The sequence below is a fragment of the Sinocyclocheilus rhinocerous genome, unplaced genomic scaffold, assembly GCF_001515625.1.
Source record: "Sinocyclocheilus rhinocerous isolate Xijiao unplaced genomic scaffold, SAMN03320098_v1.1 scaffold453, whole genome shotgun sequence".
NCBI classification, from domain to species: Eukaryota; Metazoa; Chordata; class Actinopteri; order Cypriniformes; family Cyprinidae; genus Sinocyclocheilus; species Sinocyclocheilus rhinocerous.
Window position 1 is genome coordinate 1,003,332 of NW_015655565.1, and position 12,589 is coordinate 1,015,920.

The window sequence follows — 12,589 nt, forward strand, 5'->3', positions numbered from 1 at the left end:
ATTTGACACAAAATATAATTATCATCTTTATTAGTCAAGTCAAGCCACCTTTATTTATATAGCGCTGTTAACAATACAGATTGTGTCAAAGCAACTGAACAGCATTAATTAGGAAAATAGTGTGTCAATAATGCAAAATGACAATAGTAAACACTCATTTTTCAGTTAAAGGCAGTTGATGGCGGTCAGATAAGTACGATTTGAACCATGCTAATGCACTTCCATTAATGCCAACAAAGTTTTCTAGTCTATGCAAAAGAATGTTGTGGTCAATAGCTTTATTATAGCCAAATGGCAATAAATGGTAATGTAAAGAAAGAAAAAACTCAACCTCAATGGCCTGTGAGATTGTTTCAGGACAGGACTGTCACTTTCTCATTAGGGAATATGCCATTGTTTTCCTCATTATAGCTGTATTATTTCAAAGACCTACTAAATTATGTATTTTTCTTGTTTCAAATGTAGTTGCATTGTTCTTTAAAATTAACAATAATAAAATCAATAAATTTTTTTATTATTATTATATATTTTTTTTATGTAACCTAAACATTTTGTATAGGCTACAGCAATGGAACCATCAACACATGAAGCTTGGGTGGCCTTTTAACCTCAGATAAAAATTCTTAAAATCTTTTTCAAGCTACTTTCATTATATTACACATTAATGAATACAACTGTATATATAACATTATGTGATTTACAATATCATGTTTGTGATTTTCATTTTTCACTATAGCTTGTGACCCTTAAATCAAATCAGACTGTATGACATAAATCACTGCTTTTTATTCAGAAACTATAAATATATAATAAAAATGAAAATAAAAAGATAAGCCAGCAACTTTTAAAAAAAAAATAAAATAATTATTCTGATTTTTTATCTCAGTATTTTTTTCTTATGAAGGCTGCTAAGATATACATTAATTTGAGGTCTTCTTTTTTTGTCTTATGAATATATAAACCTTATATGGAAACGTAGGCTACTGACACTTCAACCAACCTTATCTGACTCGTTGTACCTGACGTTCACCTGTACTACATCTCCCGTTAGACATCACTACATCTACCTTGTGTGATCATGCGCACTCGCTCGCTGGTCGAGTGGGAAAAAATGATGACGTCAACTCGCTATAGGGTCTGTGCAATGCTGAGATCAAGCGCATTCATATACCCAGCTCACCCAAACAAAACAGTGGAGTTTGAATGAATGATGAGACCACGTACGAGGTAATAACAGCCTTTCAGCTTACATTCTGGATGAATATGTGTACTGCGCATATATGCGTTGCGCGCTAATGGATTATGTTGTGACCTGAGAAGTGTATTATCACCGCTGTCCGATCAGAGTACGGAAGGGTAATGCTGATTAATGATGGTAGGCTATGTGCGGTAAATCGCACAGACCGGCAGAACTAATGCGAAACAAAGAGTTGCTCACACTTTTTGCATGTGCTTTTATTTTAATTTCTAAAGTGCTTACCCTCGCGGTTTAAAATTAACGATTGGCATCTTATTTGCATGTGATATTCTTTCCTCTTTAATAATGAAGCCGGTTCTGTTTTGTGTCACATCACTCGCGCTCACGGAACGACAGTCCAGAACACAGCCGGCGCGCGAGCATGTAACCGGTTTCCAAACAGTTTCACCAAGAGTTACTGCAGTGCTTCTTTACCTCTCCAACTCCAATGCCCTTAACTGTCCAAGACACCATTTCAAGCCCCCTTTTAGGTTAAGATATTTCCTTTGATACTTCTAGTGTTCTTCAGGGTCAAAAAAAAAAAACTATATATATATATATATTTGTAACGAGTAATAATATTACCCAAATTTGATTAGTAATGCGTTATATTACTGCGTTACAGCAAAAAGTAATATACTACTGTAATATTATTACTTTTGTAATGCGTTACTCCCAACACTGTATATATATATATATCAAATACAGATTAGTACATCTGGGATGGCATGGGGGTGAGTAAATGATGAGATTTCTTTATGGCTGTAGGATCCCGCCAATCCTATCTAGTTGATAATGCTGAAATGTGGGAATTAAGCTGCTATCTATTGTTTGGTCTCTCTTTCTATTGTTTGGTCTCTTTTCACTAATCAAGTGTGGTCTCTTTTCACTAATCAAGTGTTCAACACTTGATTAGTGGAAGAGAGACCAAACAATAGATAGCAGCCTCATTTCCACACTTAGTGCTGACTAGACCTAAAAGTCTTTCTTATTTATCCATCAGCAGATAGCCGCATACTGGTATCCTCAGTTCTCTTGAGTTAGAAAGCCCCTGTCACCCCACATTTTCATCAGTCTCGGCCGGTTCTCTGTTACTAGGGTAATATACCCTAGTGGGCAACGTGAGGCATCATGAGTGATGGATTTCTGCACTTGACTTGACTTGTATTCCCCTCAGACTGAGCATATGTGCCCTCATATGGGCTCCTGCTTTGACTCTTGATATAAGGCATGGTGATCAATGACAGCCTTGTTTGCATTTTGTAACATTATAACTGAAGTTATTGTATTATTTGGCATGTTATTATTATAAGTTATACTTTTAAGACAGAGTGTAGGTGAACCTGCATTATCTTGTGATCTCCCAACTCTGAATACAAATTTTTGGGGTCTTTTGCAACTCTCACAGAAAATAGCTTTTTCAAGTGAAGGGACAGTTCACCTAAAAATTAAAATTCTGTCATTTACTCGCCCTCATGTCATTCCAAACTTGTAAGACTCTATTCTTCTGTGGAACATAAAAGATGATATTTTAAGAGATGTTGCAGTGTTTGTTTCTCCATACAGTGGAAGTCAGTGGTTAGTGGTTACCAAAGAAAAGACATTAGTTTGGAAAGACATGAGGGTGAATAAATGAAGACAGAAATGTCATTTTTGGGTGAATTATCAACTCAACTCTTTAGAAAAAGATTTTACCAGTTAGTATGAGCAGATAATAATATCAATATGATTCCATTTCTTTAGATTTTGTACTTAGACTTAGACATGAATGTGTTTGTCTTTCTTTTTGTGCTTTTGCAGTAGTGAGGATGTTTAATGCTCTGCTGAGGACTCTGTGATTATGAATAAGACTTACATTGCCTGGGATTGAATGAACACATTACTGGTTAAATGGAGTCTAGCAATAAAGCTCCCACTATTAAGTCTACTGAGCTCTCAATGTATGGGGTTCCATTTGTGTCAAAAATGAGTCAACCGCTTTGTGTTTTGTACTATACATTTGTCTTTGTCTACAGTCATTTCCTACTTGTTCAGGTAAATCAGTATATGTAGGCGTGTATGAACAAGACGACAGTAAGGAAGACAGAACAAGATGACAGTTAGGACGACAGTTAACGACGACAGAACAGGACGACGGAACAAGACGACAGTAAGGAAGACCGAACAAGATGACAGTTAGGACGACAGTTAGGACGACAGAACAGGACGACGGAACAAGACGACAGTAAGGACGACAGAATAAGATGACAGTTAGGACGACAGAACAAGACGACAGTAAAATGGAACCTCATATCAATGAGCATTCAGTAGTTACATTTTTGGTGAAAAGTTTTTTTTTTTTAATTATTATTTATTTATTCCATTGCTTGGAATCAGTGTTTGTCACTGACAGAGTACATTTGTTCTGTACAGCCCGTTATTCCAGACAGGTTTACAGCAGTGTCACTCATGTGATGTGTACTCTTATTGACCACACTGGTGAAAGGTTTGACTTTCTTTTTGTGCTGCATTGTGTATGTAGGCGAGAGATCAGGCTGGGAAGCGGGCAATGAGTGATAATGTTAAAGCTTAGCTGTGTTCTGTTCTTATGTTTATGGAGGTATTCATGAGTGGGTGTGTGTGTGTGGCATGTGGCATGTGTTGTCTTTTGTCTGACTGTGCCATCAACAAACCACCTCTTTTGCAGAGCCACGTGCCCGGATGCAGGTGAATGGTGTGTGTGTGTGTGTGTGGTGGGGTGTTTTGGTAATTAATTAGGCATAGGGTTACACCAGCTATCCAATCAGATCACTGCGGCTGATGCTGCCTCCACAACTCATGTTTGTTAATGTGGAGACAGCCGAGACACCACTGGGAGTCGTAATTGTTTCCGCTGGTGAAAGGGTGGTCCCGGGACAGCTGGGGTTGCCCCACACCAGCACAGCACATCACATTAGACTGCTCTGACAAACAAAGCATTACTGAGATCAGTGTTGCCATATATAAAAACTATATTTCAAAAGTTTGGGTTGGTAAGATTTTTTTTATGTTTTTGAAAGAAGACTCTTTTTTTCTCACCAAGGCTGCATTTATTTGATTAAAAATACAATAAAAACTTTGAAATATTATTACGATTTAATATTAATTGTTCAGCAGCCATTTATTCAGTCTTCACTGTCATGTGATCTTTCAGAAATCATTTTAATATGCTGATTTGGTGCTCAAGAAACATTTCTTATTATCGGTGTTGAAAACAATTAATATTTATCGTGGAAGCTGTGATAATTTTTTCAGGATAGTTTCATGAATATAAAGCTAAAAAACAGGATTTATTTGATGTAGAAACATTTTGTATTGTTATAAATGTCTTTACTGTCACTTTTGGTCATTGCAGTCCAGTGTTTCTGCCTCATTGTTTGGTCATTAGCATTGAAGTGTTCTCTGTAATTTTTGGTACACTGCTTTGCATCAAAACCAGTATGCTTTAAGCCTTCAGCACTTTCTAGTCCCCTTCCCATCCTTCTCTTCTCCATCTTATGACATTTAACCATGGCAACCGTTCAAGAACTAGAACCTTTATGAAGAATGCAAGGATACTTCACTTCTGAAGATGCTTTGCACCAAAATGTCTGTGAAACACTAAAAACTATTTGCTGCCATTGCACCAGATACTTGTGGGAGACAAATAAAACCTTCAAATTTGGCTCTTTATATCAATCCACAGCTGAGGTGCGCATCCTCAGTGCTCAGTGCTCAACCTCAGCGTTCAGTGGAAATGTATTGCGTACAACTTCTGTCTGTCGTCTTTTACAAAATTGGATGAGGACTTCTTAAATGAGGCTTGAGAGAGATCGCAGCATGACAATGCTCAACGAGCCTTTCGGCTCCGGCCAGACCTTGTGAGACAGGACCCTGCTCAACTTGCCCGTAACAATAAGCCTGTGTGACCGTTTGAATGTCCTATTCTCTGAGTGGTGTGGTTCACTTGGATCAGACAATGACTTCACTTTGCATCATTTATTTCCAGAGGCCCTGCATGTCACTAGGCCACTCCTGTTTACTGTGTTTACTGCGTTCTGAACCAACTGTGCTACATCTACACACCTTCAGCAGTTTTGAATCAGAGATTTGTTTGTTCTGTTGTCAGCTACGGTTTTTGTGTTCACTTGTAATATGAGATCTTATTGTCTTTTCGCCACTCAGTCAGGTATAATCCTGTTTCAGTTTGTATCCTCAAGCTGTCCTTCACAAAAAAAATTCATTATTTTAACATAATTGTTCTCATAATTTTTATAGTAATTTTGGGCTTTACAGCATCACATTGTAATGGTAAAAAAATTAAATGGTAAAAGTTGTGACATTGGATTAAACTTTAAATAAATCACACTAAAATCTGGTTAACAGTCACATTTTTTTGTGGCTATACTAAAGTATTTTAATGTTTACCGATTGGCCCCATTTATTTCCATTGGAAGTTCCTCACTGTAACCCAGATGTTTGCCTTTTTTTTTTTTTAAGAAAAAGAGTGACAAGTGGAAATTAATTTAATCAACCCAACTGCAGTCAATTAACCCTAACTTGTATGGAATGTGGAATATTCATTTAAAACTAAGTTGCTCTTAATTTTACCCCACAGAAGGGGCTCTAGAGTCTAGACTACGACTAAAATGGTCGCAAATGCAACAAAAAAAGAGGAAATGTGACAGTCTCCCCACATTTTTGAAGTGGGATGTTTAAATCCATTCCTTTTGGATTTATTATTGATGTTATCATATAAAGTTGAGTGGTTTGGAGAGGCGGCTCACAGGACTTATCATTAAGTTCTATGGAAACTGGTGTTCGTACATACTAGGTGTAGTCAGGTGGTCATCTTTGAAATGCCTTTTTCATATCCTTTCAATAACTCAGCAATTCTCAGAATTCTGTGGCTTCCTGGTAAAGTAAATATTTCAGTAACTTTAAACCAAGTGCCTCACACCCTGAAGAAATGTGCACTTTTTTTAATTGCTGCCATAAATGTTTTTCTTCGTATGGAAAATCATACATATGTGGCTCAATATTTTGTGTAAATAGTGTTTTTTTTGTTTGTTTCTTCAGCATTTGTATAAATACAGTTGTTTACGACAACCAGATTTCCTTGTTTGATAGTTTCCCACTGTGTGACCTCCCTAAAGCAGAGATGCCATAGTTTGATTTGTTGCAGGGATGTCCAGCAGTGTCTATGTTTGGGCGTGTGGTTTTAGTGGTGGTGTATGCTCTCTCTACAGTGTTGATGTTGCCGTCCTCAGTGCGCTGTAATCTGGGAGTCACAATCTAACTGTGAGGAGGCATACAGACATGGTTCTTCCTCTGCCCCCACACTGCAGGGGCTGGACAGAAAAAACAAGGCCAACAGCTAAAACAAACTGTAGCGTCATCCTCCCTCATGACTCTTTAAGGAGGTGAAGTGTGACTGAGGGTTCTCTGGTCCCCCTTCGAAACATTTGAGATGTGAAGAGGCTGAGAATGGGGGCAGAGGACAGGAACGTGTTTATTATACAGGTATGATTATGCAGACAGCCTGTTGGCGACACCTGAGTTGTAAAGTTACTTGGTTAGCATTCCTTCCACAATGAGCTTCTTGTGCAAGTCAAGTGCACTGCTTTTTCTTAAAGGGATAGTTAATGAAAAAATTCAGATTCTGTCATTTACACACCCTCATGTTGTTCCAACATTTTCTTTATTCTGTAGAACACACAATGTGATTTTTTAAGGAATATCCTGTCCGCCCTTTCTTCTGAAGTTATTAACAGACCAAAATGTAACTTAAAATCTTGTTTGGTCTGGATGTTAATGCACATTTCCTGAAACATTCTAATTCACAATTTGATTCTGATTCATTTGGGTATAAGTTGTAATAATGTTCAGTTTTCATTTAAATTTGTCATTTTTGTCATTTTTATTATTTTTTTATATTTCTATTTAACTTTCATTTATTTTTATTTCAGTTTTAATTTTAGTTCTTTTTTCATTTTTGCTAGTTGCCAAGGCATAATTTTAAAAATGCTTCCAACAGTAGGCACCCATTTTGCTTACAAATGTTTCTCTAAACTGTTGCTGTAAGTTATACAGGGAACCTTCTAAATGTATGAAAATATTAATGAAAAAATAACAACAAGGCCAAAACTATACAGTTCGATTGCTATTGATTTAATAGATGAGTTTGTGAATCTTTTCGAACCCTTCACTCAAAGCGGCTTCTTAAAAGAGTTTTTAGCCAGTAAATCAGACTACACTGGTTGTGCTGTATGTTTTTGCATTCAGCCTGTGAGGAAAAATCAATATCATAACATGTTTTCTTGCCATTATTTAGTTTATTTATTACATAGCATGCTCTTCACTTTCAGTTGATATGGCAAACTCATGTAAAATCAGATTAGATGTCTGATTCATGAATGAATAATTTTTTAGTCATATCTTTTCGAATGATCATGTTCGCAAAAGTACAGCAAAAATATCAGTCTGTTAACAGATAGCACTGTTATTTTTTTAGAAGATGTTTTTGATACTTTTATGTTGTTTTGTTTGTTTTTTAGAGCTTGACAGCTTGACAACCCCAGTCCCAATTTTCATCATAATTATATTTCGCTTTTGTTTTGACTGAAAGTCAGGTTTGAAATGACATGAGAGTAATAAATGCTACCTGAATTTCCTTTTTCTTTTTGGGTGAACTCTTTCTCTAACGGCTGTGTTTGTGAAGTGATGTTGTTTTGTTCGTTCTCTAATGACTGAAACATTGAAGGAAAAACAGCAAGACTTCTTCAAAGACCATGTGTGCCAGACACTTTCATTCCATTCCCTGTGTCAGAACCACTGAAAGGCTTCAATTAAGTCTTTTGTTCTCTAATAACTGAGTGCTTGTTAGATTCCATCATCATCCTGTCTGTGAAACACATCTTTCACCTTCACATTTCGGTTTATAACATGATGCTGTTCATACACGTTCTTTTGTTACCTGCACTGTCATCTCTGTTTCCATGATGTGGCTTGATTTGGAGCCAAAGAACAGCTGACGCTCCAGGTGTGCAGGTAGTGGGTGGGCTCAAACAATAGTATCGCTGCGGGAAAAAAAGAACATCAGGAGTATTGTCTTAAATGACTAATGGGGGTAGTAAATAAAAACCATAAAAAAAACATCCAGTGCTAAATTGTGTGGGGTAGAAGCAGAGCATCAGAAAAGCTTTCAAAAGATGTGGAGAAATAAGTATAACAATTTCTAACTGTATCGAGATGTTTGTGTCTCCAGGTGTCTTTTCCGAGAAGCTGCAGTATTAGATGTGATCTCAATATTTAGAGCTCCTTAAGGATGATAAAGGGACAATAGAGGGAGAGGCTTACAAGGTCACTAGAGGGCTCGTAAATTGTCATTTCGTTTCTTTAACTCAAAGAATGTTTTATGGTGAAGTGGAATAGTGTTTCAAACCTTAAAGGGATAGTTTCCTCCAAAAATAAGGTCTGTTATCATTTACTCACACTCATGTCATTCCATGCAATTGAAGTGAATAGTGACCAGGGGCTTTGAAGCAACAAAAAGGACACAAAGTCACCTGAAAGTAGCATAAAGGTTGTCTATATGACTTGTGCACTATTTTCCAAGTCGTATGATAGCTTTGTGTGAGAAGCAGATCCAAATTTAAGGTATTCATTAAAAATTTTGAGAATCTTGCTTGACAGCCACACTGTCATTTTAGTATTGTCTATATACAACTATAGGATTTATTAACATTTTGAAATAGCTTTATATGTTAATTTTTAATATTTTATTTAGCTTTTTAGTTTTTTGTTTCAGTTTTAGTAATTTTAGTACTTCAGTGTATTTAAATTTAAACTTAAATTTACATGTAAAGAACCAAAATGCATGTGTCATGGATAAATAAAACGGAATAGCCTCTGCACAGACAATAATGAAATTATTTTAATTAAACCATATTGTTGATGACAATAATAAAGATAAAAAAGGTAAATAAAGATAAAAGTGGTGGTTATTATTAATAATTCATCAATGATTTTGAAAAAGAAACATCTTAAAGGGTTAGTTCACCCAAAAATGAAAATTAGCTTATGTTTTACTCACCCTCGAGGGATCCTAGGTTTTAAGACTTTCTTCTTTCAGACGAATCCTGTCGGAGTTATATTAAAAATTGTCCTGGCTATTCCAAGCTCTATCATTGCAGTCAGCGGGTCTTGCAGTTGAACAGTCCACAAGTCGTCAAATAAAGCGCACGCATCCATAATAAAATGTGCCTCACATGGCTCCGGGGGGTGAATAAAGGCCTCCTGTACCGAATCCATGCGTTTTTGTAAGAAAAATATATCCATATTTCAAACATAATAAACAATGTTCTCTCACTTCCAGTATCTGTCATACGCGGAACATGTTCCGGCGGATGACGCAGCATGTATGCGCAGCGCACGCGCCTCTGAGATATGCTAGTCTCACGAGCTTGTTTATAGGAGCAAAGGAAGCAAAGCTTCCTTACTTTAGCAAAGGAAAACCAGTCTCCTCTTGGTTTATATCGAAATCCTCCGACATTTTTCTTTGCAAATCCTCGTTTTGTACTTCTAATTCATGACCGGTGTTTTGTTTTGTTCTCTCTCCGCATTTGTCACTAATCACGCAACGCCGACGTCTTACGCCATCCGCCGGAACAGCTTCAGCGTATGACAGAATACCGGAAGTGAGAGAAAAGTGTTTATTACGTTTGAAATATGGATATTTTTCTTACAAAAACACATGGATTCGCTACAGGAGGCCTTTATTCACCCCTCCCGAGCCATGTGAGGCACGTTTTATTACGGATGCACGTGCTTTATTTGACGACTTGTGGACTGTTCAACTGCAACACCTGCTGACTGCAATGATAGAGCTTGGAATAGCCAGGACAATTTTTAATATAACTCCGACTGGATTCGTCTGAAAGTAGAAAGTCATATACACCTAGGATGCCTCGAGGGTGAGTAAAACACAAGCTAATTTTCATTTTTGGGTGAACTAACCCTTTAAATTAATACCAAATAGCAGCATTACTGTTTGAGCCTCGTGTGCTGTAGGTGAAGAGCTGAATAAACACAGGTAACCTGAAGCACTATGTTAGTGGGTTAATTAGGCTATATGGGAATCAGATATTTATACAACATAAACATAATATTACAACTTATATATGCACAAAAATATGCAAATGAACAAGTGAACTTGAACTAAGTTATGTGCTATAGTCAGAAAGAATGTGTAACTTCTGTTGTGGATGCCCTCATCTCGTAACAACGCGCTGAAACACGGCAACTAAAACCAAAGAATTCACAACATTTTATTATAATAGTGTTCTCATTATAATGTTATATTTATAATGACAGTCCCAATCAGTTATTAATGTTGTGTGCTGCTGTTTGAGCTGCGTGCGCTGAGCTAAAGATGATCTTTAAAACTGTAAACTGAAGCGCTCTATTAATGCTCTATTAACGTAACCAAACAAATTCTATATGTGACCCTGGAGCACAAAACCAGTCTTAAGTCGCTGGGGTATATTTGTAGCAATAGCCAAAAATACATCGTATGGGTCAAAATTATAGATTTTTCTTTTATGCCAAAAATCATTAGGATATTAAGTAAAGATCATGTTGCATGAAGATATTTTGTAAATTTCCTACTGTAAATATATTAAAACTTAATTTTTGATTAGTAATATGCATTGCTAAGAACTTCATTTGAACAACTTTATAGGCGATTTTCTCAATATTTAGATTTTTTTTTTGCACCAAAAGGCGATTTTCTCAATATTTTGATTTTTTTGCACCCTCACATTCCAGATTTTCAAATAGTTGTATCTCGGCCAGATATTGTCCTATCCTAAGAAACCATACATCAGTGGAAAGCTTATCCATTTAGCTTTCAAATGATGTATAAATCTCAATTTCGAAAAATGTACCCTTATGACAGGGTCACATATGAGATAAATCAGATATATATACATAATATAAACACAATATTACAATGTACAATTGCACAAAAGGCTGCAAATGCACTAGCGAACTTAACTGTGCTAGTCTCGAAAGTCTAGCTCCTTGTGAATGCGCTCTTCCCGTAACAACGCACTAAAACACGGGAGCACAAAGATTTCACATTATTTTACAGTACATGTTCTCATTATAATTTTATGTAGCCTATATGACAGACTTGCCCTGCACATGTTGCACTTAACTATATTTTCCTTTTCGAAGTGATTCCAGTCATATTTCAAGCAATTAAAATTGTGCAGTGCGCATCAAGTGCATCAGAATGACTCTGAAGGAAATAATGCATTATTTATCTACTTTAATATAGCTATCAGCCAAATTCCAACGTGTTTGCATGTTTTCCAAAGATCTGTTTAATGTTTTTGTCAAGTCCTGCTTTTATTCAATCCACTTCCTTCCACAATTTGGTTTAGTCCTTTTCTAATTGAATGAACATAAGTTAAATCTTGTGATCCACTTGTGTGTTTAGGACTTTGGGGAGCAACCTCTTGCTTTCTGCCCAATGACAAGTGATGAGCTATTTTCCTCAGTCTCCAAACAGCACTGCTCTCATCAGAAAAGAGGAAAGGCATTGCTAACACTGTGTCCAGATGCGATGGACTACATCAATAATATAATGAATTCTGTTTTTTTCCCCATGCAGTTTAGAAGTTTTGTTTAAACCAGTCACAATGAGCTGCAGGGCATTTTGTTTATCACTAGGCTCATACTGTATTTCTGCAGCACCGCACTGGGTAGCCCCGCCCACAGTGGAATCTCATTGGTCCCAAATCCTGCTCCACATAACTGACTGTATGTCAAACATTAAATATATCCTGACTGACTATGATTGCATCACATGAGATTTTACTTTCAGTGTGGCAGACTGTGCCTGTTTAAGACATGGTGTTGTACAAACATATTTTGTATTTGTTAGACTGACATCGTAATGAGGTAATTATGAAATTAAATAAAATTTAAATAGTGATCATTTGTTCACCCCCATTTCATTTGTATTTCCTCTCTTCCTTGAATCACAACAGAAAATCTTAGAAAATCTTATGTCTAAGCATCTGTTTTCTATAAACGCAATAAAGAAGCAGTGCAATAAGCTAAAAAAATAAATAAAATATAAAACATTAATTAAAATAGACAAAAAAATAAAACAAGATTATGTATATATATATATATATATATATATAACATAAAACATAAATTTTTCTTAAAGGGGTCATATGATGCGTCATATGAATTTTTCTTAAAGGGGTCATAAGATGTCATATGAATTTTTCCTTTCTCTTTGGAGTGTTACAAGCTCTTGGTGCATAAAGAAGATCTGTG

The 12,589-nt window shown here is 36.3% G+C and overlaps 1 protein-coding gene across 1 annotated transcript in view; it reads left to right on the forward strand.

The window, feature by feature from the left end:
* The first annotated feature begins 1,103 nt into the window (after positions 1–1,103).
* Positions 1,104–12,589, forward strand: part of daam1b (dishevelled associated activator of morphogenesis 1b) — an 81,196-nt gene continuing 69,710 nt past the window's right edge. Inside the window, exon 1 of the mRNA XM_016525457.1 lies at positions 1,104–1,227. The gene's annotated coding sequence lies outside the window, so the exon portion shown is untranslated. The remainder of the gene's footprint in view (positions 1,228–12,589) is intronic.